This window comes from Elephantulus edwardii, unplaced genomic scaffold (assembly GCF_000299155.1).
Source record: "Elephantulus edwardii isolate Elephantulus edwardi_28Jun2011 unplaced genomic scaffold, EleEdw1.0 scaffold00009, whole genome shotgun sequence".
NCBI classification, from domain to species: Eukaryota; Metazoa; Chordata; class Mammalia; order Macroscelidea; family Macroscelididae; genus Elephantulus; species Elephantulus edwardii.
This window is the reverse complement of record NW_006399759.1, coordinates 27938952-27951372: the sequence shown is the minus strand read 5'-3', so window position 1 is coordinate 27951372 and position 12421 is coordinate 27938952.

Here is a 12421-nt window from a genome sequence, read left to right as displayed (position 1 = left end):
TTTTTGTTTCTTGTAGTAATGTTCTGTAATTTTCTTTGAATAGGTCCTTTGTGTTTCTAGTTAGATTTAACTCCCAATAACTAACTTAATGCTTAACTATTGTGATGAGTCCCTATGAGTGTCCTATGACATGATGGCACCTAACAACAACATTGTGTTGAGTATTGTTTTCCTTAGCTCTAGTTCTATTTTCTCTTTGTCACTGTAGAGAAATCCAATTCATTTTTACATGTTGATCTTGTATCCTACCACTTTGCTGAATTGCTCAAGTATGTCCAGCAGTTTTCTCAAGTCTTCAGGTTTTTAAGTATACTATCATATCTTCTACATATAGAGATAATTTTACCTCCTCTTTGCCAATGTGGATACCTCTTATTTCCTTCTCTTGTCTTCTTGCTATTGCTAAGACTTCCAAAACAATATTGAATAGGAGAGGTGATAGTGGGCATCCTTGCCTAGTTCCTGTTCTCAAAATAATTATCTTTAATCTCTCTTCATTGAAAACAATATTGGCTCTTGGGTTTGTATATATACTTTTTACTATGTTGAGGAAATTCCCCTCTATACCTATTTTATTGAGTGTTTTAATCAGGTAGGGTGCTGTATTTTGTGAAAGACCTTTTCTGCCTCAATCAACAGGATCATGTAGTTCTTGTTCTTTGCTTTGTTAATGTGATGAATTACACTGATCATTTTTCTTATGTTGAACCATCCTTGCATACCTGCCATGAATTCCACTTGTTCATGATAAATTATTTTTTGTTGTATCATTGGATTCCATTGGCCAGGATTTTATTTAGGATTTTTGCATCTATGTTCATGATACATATTGGCCTGTAGTTTTCCACTGTGGTGGTATCTTTACCTGGCTTTGGTATCAAGGATATGTTTGCTTCATAGAATGAGTCTGGGAGAATTCCATCTTTTACTATTTTCTGAAATAGTTTATGTAGAACTGGTGACAGTTATTCTCTGAATGTTTGATAAAATTCATTTGTAAAACTATCCGGCCCAGGATATTTTGTAGTTGTTGTTGTAAATTGTTTTATCATCTTTTCAATTTCTTCTTTTGTAATGGGTCTGTTCGGGTGTTCAATTTTGGTCTGTGTCAGTTTAGGGAGGTTGTAAATTTTTGAGTATTTGTCCATTTCCTCTAGGTTTTCATATTTGTTAGAGTATAGTGTTTCATAATATTCCATTGTTAAACTTTTTAGTTAGTTTGTCCTGTTGTTTTGTTGCCCAATTCATCTCTTATTCAGATTATTTGTGTCTTTTCTTTTCCTTTGTTAGTTTTGCAAGTGGCTTGTCAATTTTACTGACCTTTTTGAAGAACAAACTCCTGGTTTTGTTGATGGTTTCAATTGTTTTCTCTTTTCTATTTCATTTATTTCTGCCCTAATTATTAAAATTTAGGGTTTTTAGAAGTTATCTGGCTTCCTGTCATTATTTTTCAATTTGTTGGAGATATTGGGTTAAAGAGTCAATTTTTTTCCCCTTTTTGATCTGTTTGCTTCTTGATATAAATTAAGCTCTGGTTGCTGCTTTGGCTGTTCCCCAGAGGTTTCGGTAAGTTGTATTTTCATTGTCATTTGTTTCAAGAAACTTTAATTTTATTTTTTATTTCTTCTAGTACCCAATCAAGTTAAAGCAAGATGTTGTACAGCTTCCAAATGGATGAACTGTTTGTCCTTTATCCTCTTGTTATTAATTTCTATTTTTGTAGCATTGTGTTCTGAGAAGATGCTTTGTATTATTTTTATGTTTTTTAATTTATTTATGCTTGCCTTGTAACTTAAAATGTGATATATTCTGAAAAACAATCCATGCACTTTGGAGAAAAAGGTATACTGTGCTTTTTTTGTGATGCATTAGCCTATATATCTCTATGAGATCAAGTTGGCTTATTGTGTGGTTTAATTCTTTGGCATCTTGGTTGAGTTTCTTTCTGGGAGTTCTATCTTTTCTTGATAGTGCTGTATTGAAGTCTCCAACTACTATAGTGATGTTGTCTGTTTCTTTTTTCAATTTTGTTAATGTTGGTTTTGTATATTTTGAACCTCTATCATTTGGTGCATCTGATACAAGCCATGATCTTTGCCATCACTCGTTATGCGTCAGAGAGTTGGATAATGACTAAGGAGGATTGATGTCTTTGAGCTGTGGTGCTGGAGAAGAGTATTGAGGGTATCATGGACTGCTAGGAAAACAAACAGATTCATCCTGGAAAGGGTTAAACCAGGTGACTCCTTGGAGGCAAGGATTCTAAGGCTTCATCTGAAATATTTTGGACAGGTTGTAAGGAGGAATCAGTCCTTGGAAAGGGACATCATACTTGGTAGGGTGGAGAGACAGCATAGGAGGTGAAGGCCCTTTATGAGGTGGATTGAGGCAGTGACTGGGGTAATCAGGATGGGTGTATCAGAGATGGTGTGATTGGCACAGGACAGAGCAGAGTTTAGGGCTGTTGTACATAGGGTCGCTATGAGTCACAAGCGACTCGACAGCACATAACAACCACAACATCATTTGGTGTATAGATATTTATTATTGTTATGTCCTCTTGTTCTATTGACCCTATAAGTATTATATAGTGATCTTATTTGTCCTTTATGATGATTTTTCCATTGAAATCTATTTTATCAGAGATTTATATTACTGTTGTTGTTATTGTGTCATAGCGACCCAATTAACAGAAGAATGTGAGTACTAGACATAGAGCATAGTATTAGACATAGAGTATTAGATATAGAGCCCATATAGGCAGTTATTCAAAATTAGTAGAAACAGCTCAAACAACCATTAATAATTGGAACATAGAATGTATAAAATATGAATATAGGAAAAATGCATAGTTGAAAAAAATAAAATGAAACACTTGAAGATTGACATTCTAGGCATCAGTGACCTGAGATGGATAGGCATGAGTCACTTTGAATAAGACAATCACATGATCTACTATTCTGGGAATGAAAAACTGAGGAAGAATGGTGTTACTTTCATAGTTTAAAAGACAATTTCAAGATTCGTCCTAAAGTACAATGTCGTGAGTGATAGAATACTATCCATACACATACATTAAGAAAACCTGTTAATGCAACTATTGTTGTTATAGTTGTTGTCATAGTGACCCTATGAATGAAAGTCTTGAACACAAAAATCTTTCACCATTTCTCCAAGTTCATTGAGTTCTGGAGGCAAGCTATTTTGCAAGTGGATTCCACTCCTGCTTCCAAGACTGTTTTAAATCAGGAGCTCCACCACACACTGCCCACCATGGGCAACCACTATCACATTTGACACATCAGTGTCACAGTGTTTACACTCACATCAACCATGAGTTGCCATTGTACAGCAAATTGCCAGGCCAATGCTATACCACTTAGAAAAATGTTTGACTGAAAATAATTAAAACAAGGCCCACGGGCCTAAATGCCTTTGTAAATATGAGGCCAAATCTAATCCATTCACACTCAGTTTCGAACAACAGCCACATCCAAGTCTCAACCAAAAACCAAAAAAACACATCTTAGTAGAATCTGGCCACTCCTCTTATCTTCCCAGACTATTACTCAAATATATTTATCAACAACTAAAGCAAAGGAGGAGGAGATTGAGGGTTTCTACTAAATTTTGCAGTCTGAAATTGACCAAACATGCAATTATGGTGCATTAATAATTATTAGTGACTGGAATGCAAAAGTTGGAAACAATAAGGAACAATAGTCAGGAAGTATGGAATTGGTGACAGAAATAAGATCATAAATCAAATGATCAAATTTTGTGCACACAATTACTTATTCATAGTAATTATCTGTTTTAATAATAATGAAATCCCATTACACTGCAATACAGTAGTAAAATTTAACAAGAGAGCAAGCAATAAATTTTTGAGAGAATGTGGAGAGATTGGCACTCTCATGCACTACTCATTGGAATATAAAATGGTACAACCTTTCTGTAAGGCAATTTGACATTTCCTCAAAAAATTGAACATATAAATCCCACATGATCCAGTTATTCTACTACTAGAAATATAGCCCAAAGAGATTAGAACTGAGACATTAAAGGAGATATGCACACCTAAGTCTATAGCAGTGATATTCACAATATCAAAAAATATAAACCACCCAAATGTCCATCCACTAACGAATGGATTGATAAATGGTGGTACATTCACACAATAGCAGCACTAAGGAACAACAATTTCATAAAATACTATATAATACAGGAGAGTCTAGATAGCACTATGCTGAATGAACTAAGTCAGTCTCATTAAGGACAAATACTGCATAGGATCTTTATTGTAAAACTAGAAGGATAACTAGTAAGATGTGCATAAATGTCCAAAAGAGGAAGGGGAGCCGATCAGGGAAAGATAGTAGGGAGGGGAGAATATCATAAGGATAACAGAGTTTGGTGGGTGGAGGGGGAATGGTGTAGGAGTTAAGAACAAACGAATGGTGACCTGAAAAAATGAGGTATAAATCAATGGTGATTAATTTGGCCATTCCTGAGAACGTTAAGAATACACTTTCTGTGTGGCCAAGTCATTCTGCTACAAGGCATAGAAATGATGGCATCAATAATGAGGCTTGAACACAAATGTTCAGTCTCTATTTGTAATAGTTTACACCTGGAAAATGCCCACATACACAAGAACACATAAAACTAAACTATGTTACTCAGTACATAGAAAAGAAATTGTTGTTTTTGTTGTTATGTGCCATCGAGTTGCTTGCGACTCATAGAGACCCTATACACAACAGCCCCTAAACTCTGCTCTGTCCTGTGCCAATCACACTGTCTCTGACACTCACATCCTGATTATCTCAGTCACTGAATCAATCCACCTTATAGAGGGCCTTCCCCTCCTGTGCTGTCCCTCCACCCTCCCAAGCATGATGTCCTTCTCCAGGAACCGGTCTCTCCTCACAACATGTCCAAAGTATGTTAGAGGGAGCCTCAGAATCCTTGCCTCCAAGGTGCCACCCAGTCTAACCCTTTCCAGGGTGAAAAGGAATTAACTGCTTATAAATGTTCAAACTAAAAAACAAAACTCAAATTTACTGCTGTGGAGTAAAAAACAACTTAGAGCTGACCCTCCACAGGGTTTTCAGAGGCTGTAATTACATGGAAGGAGATTATTTGTCTTTTTTACTGGGAAGCAGTTGGTGTATTTCAGACCATGTGTGTTTGGGTTAGCAGCATGACTCATTTGGCCAAGCGTGAGTAAGTACAAAAATATTTTTTAGGTTAAACAAATCATAGTCTTCCTGACACACATAAATGGAAAAAGTACGTATTTTATAATTCCATTTACATGGAATTCTAGAAAACACAAACTATACTGATTTTTTTTTTTTAAAAAATAAGCAGATCAATGTTTGCTTGGGAGTGGTGATGAGGGCAGGAGGGATAAGGAGGAGAGGGAGAAATGCATTGCAAAAGGCAAGATGAAATGTCTGAAAGAATAAATATATTCATTATCTTGATTGTGGTTGCATCTCTATATAAAAAGGGATGTTGTTGCTGTGTGGCATCGAGTCGCCTGTGACCTTATGTATAAGAGCCCTAAACCCTGCTCTATCCTGTGCCAATCTTATTGTCTCTGACATGCCTACCCCCATTACCCCAATCACTGAATTAATCCATCTCATCGAGAGTCTTCCTCTCCTGCTGTCCCTATCAAATTGTACACTTTTAATATGTATAACTGTATATAAAGTACACCTCAACAAATGGATTCAGAATTGCATGTACTTGTTTCTCATTCAGTTTTTGACCCATTATAATCTTCTTTCTACCTCTATCACTTCAGAGAAAGAGCTTCAATAATATCCCCAATAATGTTTCAATGACTAAAAGCAAAAATTAATCATAAAACCTAATTTCATTAGACCCCTCTGGTGTGATACTTTAAATGACTGATATGTCTTGATTTCCTTTGCTTCTCTGGTTTCTGTGGCATTGCAGCATTTTGTGTTCTTCTTTTCTGATTCCTGAACTGTGGTCATTTCCCAGGGTTCCACTCATACATCACCTCAGTCTTGACAATCTTCCTGAGTATTATTGTGAACTCTCATTGTTCCAACTCTCTAATGATCCTTTCTTCTAACTCCCTAGTGTAAGTCCTACTCTAATATTCAGAGCTTTACTTCCAAATGCTTTAAGGATAGCTCCATTTTTCACTGCTCAAAGAATACCTGATCTAGCAAATTAAAAGTCACCATTTCCATTTTGAAACCAAGTTGTATCTTCAAATAACTTTTTGAAGTAACAGGATCCACTTGTATCTCAGGAATCACTCTTGAATTTTCCTTTCTCACTCCACAGATCCAGTAAATCACTTTGCTTTGCCAAAATGTATATCCTCTACATTCATAACTGCTTCTTTTCAATATTGGCTATTACACTCTACACTGTTCCTCACCATTTCCTGTTTATATTACTGCATTACTCTCCTGAGTAACCCCCCTGTCACCAGTCACATCTTCTTCAAAACACATCTTTTTTACAATGATAGAAAATTTCAATTTTCAGCTGATAACTCCTCTGTGATTGTTGATTAATCACAAGGTGAAACTCAAATACCTTACTGTGGTATTCAAGTATTAAAAAATTAAAAATCCTCAAAGCTCTGGCTCTGATCTATATTTCTATCAAACATTTACTTTTGCTTTCTGTCACAAACTCTGTTCTGGTAGTTTTTCTTCCTACTCATACATTAGAGTATATATTGCTACTATTATGCAACAGGCAAGAAAGCAATAAAAAACAAACATTTCTTTAATAATATTTTTAAAGAGAAATATCTTCTTTTTGTCTAGAAGGACAATTGAAGAAATTCTCCTTATCAGACTAGACCTCTTTGTCCTCTTATCATGGAAGAACAGTTTTGAAGAAGACCTCCTTATCAGGTCCATAGGCTGTTTTCTCCCCACCCCGCAATCTATACTGAGATATTCTTTTTTGTTAACATAGTAAGAGTTTCTGATCTTGAATCAAAGATGGACTTTTCAATTAATAGGGAGGAAAGCCTTACCTCTTTTAAACTTTACGTGTGAAATGCTACTAAGTTTGCTGCGAATCACACACTTTCCTATTTTCTTATTTCATTTTCCTCTTTACATAAATCAGTGTTCCCCTGAGACACTTCAGAACAAAGCCAGTGGTTTGCTAATGCAGGTATCACAATAATGAGAAACACACTTTACAAAAGTAGTCTGAGCAAGCCCAGGTGCTCCTTTTTAACACCCTTCAACTCTGCTAAGAGCTTTCAAGTGATGATTAAGCACTTAATTGTGTTAGGGAAAGCTACGATGCATGTCCTGTGATATCCCAAAGTTAGCCTAGAAGACATTATCTTGAAGGCCAACTTTGTAAAACCACTGATTTGTGTCCTCTCTCCTTTTCTAAAGATAACTCTGGATTTTCTTCCTAAATGTGATGAATTAGCATGTTGGATAATGAATAAGGATGATAGATGATATAAGAATTGGTGTCTTTGAGTTGAGGTATTGGAGAAGAGTACTGAATATCCTATAAAGCTATTCCTAAACATTTCTCATCCAAGTTTAATACAGGCCTAGATCTAGGCTTGTTTCATGTGGCTAACCATGTTGTTGTTATTGTTGTATGCCATTGAGTCACCTGTGACTCATAGTAACTGTATGTACATTAGCTCTGAAACCCGCCCTATCCTGAGCCAATCTCATAGTCTCTGATACTTAATCCCATTTCACCAGTCACTGAGTCGATCCATCTCATCCTTGATTTTCTTCTCCTGCACATCCTTCCACCATTCCCAATGCACATAGGTATGTAATTATTTACACAGACTTTCTTCCTCTTTATCCTTGATTTTTACTCATTTTTTAGATCCCTTTCTCTTAGTTTATCCTCTTTCTACTTCTGCCTGATTAAAGATAGAGAGGAAAACCTTTAAAGAGAGGATTGACACAGTGTCCATAAGAATGAACTGGAAAATATAGGAGATGTGAGGATGGAACAGGTTGGAGAAAGGATTCAGATTTGTTGTCCAAGGGGTCATTATGAGTCATAGTCATTGATATGGCACATAACGACAAAAACATTTGGTCATACCTACATCATTTAATACTTACTATCCCACTAAATGGGCAAGTCCCATCGCTCATTACTGAACCACAGGATTAACAAAAAAAGGTTACTAACTCATTCTTATTCAACTCAGTTATTCTTCACTTCTACAAATAGAATCACATATCTACTCTCACCAGTTACTACACCAACTTGTGGACAGTGCTGCCAAACTGGCAATCACAGAAAAATACCCATTTTGCCACCTAGATAAAACAAAACAAAGCACTACAAGAAACCAGCATTAAGCCAACAAATAAATACAATTACAAAATATCTAGGATACAGCAAATAAGTTCAAGTCAAAGAAAGAAACAGATCAAGCAAGTGGCCACAATAAAGACCAAAGAATCCTTATCAAAGATGACAAGCCTATTGAAAAAGAGAAGGCTAATTAGTAAGGTGTGTATAAAAGTCCAAAGGGAAAATGGAAGAAAGAGCAGAATGGCAGAAGGTTGGGATGGGGGTAAATTATGGTATCACAGTTTGGTGGGCAAATGTGGGAGAGGTGGAATTAGGAAAGATCCAGTGGGGACCTGAAGATTAATAGTGATTACTTTTATAAAATACAGTGTATAGGAATGATCATATGAAATACATAGTGAATAAAGGACTATGTGAAATAAAGTGTACATGAATGGAATAAACTGTACATGAATTTTATATTAAATATTTCTAAAAAGAAAAACATGCAATAGTTGGTAATGAATTCAAAAGACATATTTGAATATATACAGGAAATTCCAAGAGCTACACATGAAAACTACATCTAGAAGAATTCAGGAAAACAACTCAAAAGCAATATGACTCTTATGCCAGGGAGAGTAATGAATCAAAAGAATACGACACATCAGCAGGAAAGAATGAACAGCCTCACCCACCAGGCCAAACTAACAACTGAACGGTAAACCACAATGGAATATCCCTCTCTACCCATCCCCCTCCCTGAAGGCCTAACTATAAAATCCCACCCATTATACCCTATATGCAACTTCCTCAGCCTCCCTTTCCAGACCAAGGAACTTGCTTGGGAGCTCTCTTAACAAAGTTGCATTTAAGCTTTCCTATATTCTGGTCCTTTTCTTGAGTCCACAATGATCTTACATCTAGTGCTAAAGACCCAGGAGATGATTTAAGGTGTATTGTGCCCCTGCCCTCCTTTGGGGTGAGTGTGGCTTCCCTTACTCTTTCTTGAATCTACCAGTCTACACAGTGTCAAGATGTTCAAGTGGTAATGTATCGTCTTTTCTTCCTCTCCTATTCTGTGTGTATGTCTGCTGACCGAATGTTTTGAGTACTGTGAAGAAACTCCACTGCTGATGCTACTCCAAAGCCACGGAGTTTGATTGAGTCTCCACCTGTGGTTCCGTGGTGTTGTCATCTGGCTTAGTGGCGATTTGGGGGATCCTCTAGGGATTCCAACCAGGCCTGGAGTTTATACGGGTACACCTATGCTAAGACACATTTTACCTCACAAGGGGCATGGCTGGAGTGATACCTGCGTGGACTGAGGGGATAGACTCTCTGTTGTCTATTTCTATCCATTTTTGTTCATGCTCAGTGGTCAGTAGTGTCCACTGCCTTTAAACTCCTTCCTCTTCCTCTCCACTTTCTGACTTCTTTTCTGACTTCTCTCTCCCTCAGAAAAGTCCATCTGCTCATAAAATTTCCCAGGCACTGGTCAGAGCAGTCCCCAGGCACTTTGCCTCCAGGCATTTTAAGCTCCCTTGGGATTCACATCTATTACTGGATTCCTGTCTGTGCATGCACAGAAAAATTGCAGATCTGTGTCAGGAGGTCCACCCATACCAAGTAATACCAGGTGGTTCTTCCCAGGCAATTGATTGTGCTAGGGGAAGCTCACACCATCCTTAGCCTATCTCCATATTTGAGACACCCGGTTTCCAGAGAAGACCCTGAATCTTGGTTGCCTCACCCATGGACCTGAACACCATGGGGAGTCAAATGTTTAAGGCCCCAAGGGATAGTCCTTTGGGCTGCCTCCTTTTATATCTTTCAAACTTGGCCTTGGCTGAGGACCTCTACCCTAACATACTGATCTTTTACTGTAACCAGGCATGGCTACAATACCAGCTAAGTAATGACTCTCAATGGCCTGAGATCAGAACCTTTAATATTAATACCCTTTGAAATCTTGACAATTTCTGCCAAGGGACTCAGAAATGGCCAGAAATCTCATATGTCCAAGCTTTCTTTACTTACACTCTCGTCTCTCCCTTTGCAAGATAGGTCAACCTGTGTAGGTTCTCTTAGCCCAAACCCCTTTGCTGATTAAGTCTTCCAATACCAAATCATCCCCTTCCCATACTCCTTCCCCAGAATCATTTTCATTGCTGGGTGACTCTGCCTTTTCAGACACTGCAGACTTCCTCTCTCAGCCTCCCTCTCCTCCCTACCCAGCACCCTCTCCAGAAACCACCACTCCTTCTGCTCTAATTAGCCCTGACTCAACTACCCCACTTTCACATCTCTGGTTGCTTGCCATACCCAGTCCTACCAAACCAAGTCTCTTCTTTGTCTACTTCAAGCAGTGGCAAGTGTTGAAGAACTTGTTATGCACCTTTCTCCCTAACTGATCTTTCCCAAATAAAATAAAAAATAATAACATTTATGCTTATTCTCCAAAGATCTGACAACCTATATAAAAAAAATTCAGGTGCCTGACCCAGACCTACAATCTCACCTGACATGACCCTTTTGTTGTACTGTCCTCCACTCTGACACCAGATGAAAAAGAGTATGTTCTCACTGACACTCAGCAGCACAAAGACCAAGTGCATTTAACAGACGGCCTCATGGTGGTTCGTTCCCAAGCCATGTCCCAGCAAGAGCCAAATTGGACATACCAAATTAACATAGTGGAAGAAAGAGACAGGTGACCCAGGAGTGACTGGTCTACATGCCATATCCTATAAGACAGTTAATTTTTATAAACTCAGAGAGATTACCCAAGCTAAGGATGAAAACCCAGCTGCCTTCCTTAATCATCTCACTGAAGCTCTGACTAAGCATATCCACTTAGACCCTACCTCCCTAGCAGAGGCCACAAACCTAGCTACTCATTTTATCAATCAATCAGTCCCTGATACCAAAAATAAACAAAAAAGCTGAAGAGGGCTCCCAAACACCCATTCAAGACCTGGTAAACATGGCCTTTAAACTTTTCAATGACCGAGAGGAACAGACAGAGGCTGTTGGGAGACTCACACCCATCAGAAAGAAAATCTGCAAGCCCAAGCACTGATGGCTGCCTCATGGCCAGTGGCGGTAAAGAGTTAGAAAACACCTCCCCGCTCAACAATCTGGTTACCTCCTGGTGTGTGCTTCAAGTATGGCAAAAAAGGGTAATTGGGCAAGCTGCTGCACTAAGGCCCACCCTTTGACATGGCCTTATCCTATTTTTAGTACACCAGGCCAACAGCCCTTCAGTTCCTAGCCATGGTAGAGAAGCCCCTCCACCAAACCCAGTCCCCATCCTGATCAACCTCTTAGGCCTAGCCACTGAAGATTAAAGATGACCAGGTTTGACAAACCCCATCACCCTTGCCACACTCAGGGTAACCCTTCAGGTAGTGGATAAGCCAGATTTGTTTTCCTGGCTGGCATGGGGGCTACCTTCTCAGTGCCTCCTTCCTTCTCAGGTCCTGTTTTCCCTTCCTAGGTCTCAATAATGGGGGTTGATGGCCTCCATTACAAGCCTCTAACCACTCAACCCTTCCTCATTAACTTCGACAAATGAGTACTCACCCATTCTGTTCCAATTATCCCTACGTGCCCAACTCCATTGCTAGGTAGAGACCTCCTGTCTAAACTTAGGACTGTGTTTTTCTGGGAGTCAAGCTGACCCAGTTCACCTGACCAGCTTTTAGCTCTATCCCTCTTAGCACTCCTTCTCTCCAAGCTCCTTTCTACACTGCCTCTATCACCAGATATTGTTAACCCCATTGAACGGGATATTTCCACTCCATCTGTAGCTTCTCATGACCAATTTTTTTTTCTTGTTATTCTGAAGGACCCCTCCTCTTTTCCTGCTAGACCCCAGTTCTCTATCTCTGCACATCACCACAAGGGCTTAAACCTATTATTACTAGCCTACTTTCCAGTAAGGTTTTTATCCTCACAAACTCTCCTTATAATAAATACACCAGTCCTGGCAGTTTAAAAAGCTGATAGATCTAACCACCTTGTCCAGGATTTACAACTAATTAATGCAGCCATTGAATGGTGCTGTTATATAAATGAAGCAGAACTGGTAGAAGAAAATTTCTCTAAATTGAAAAAA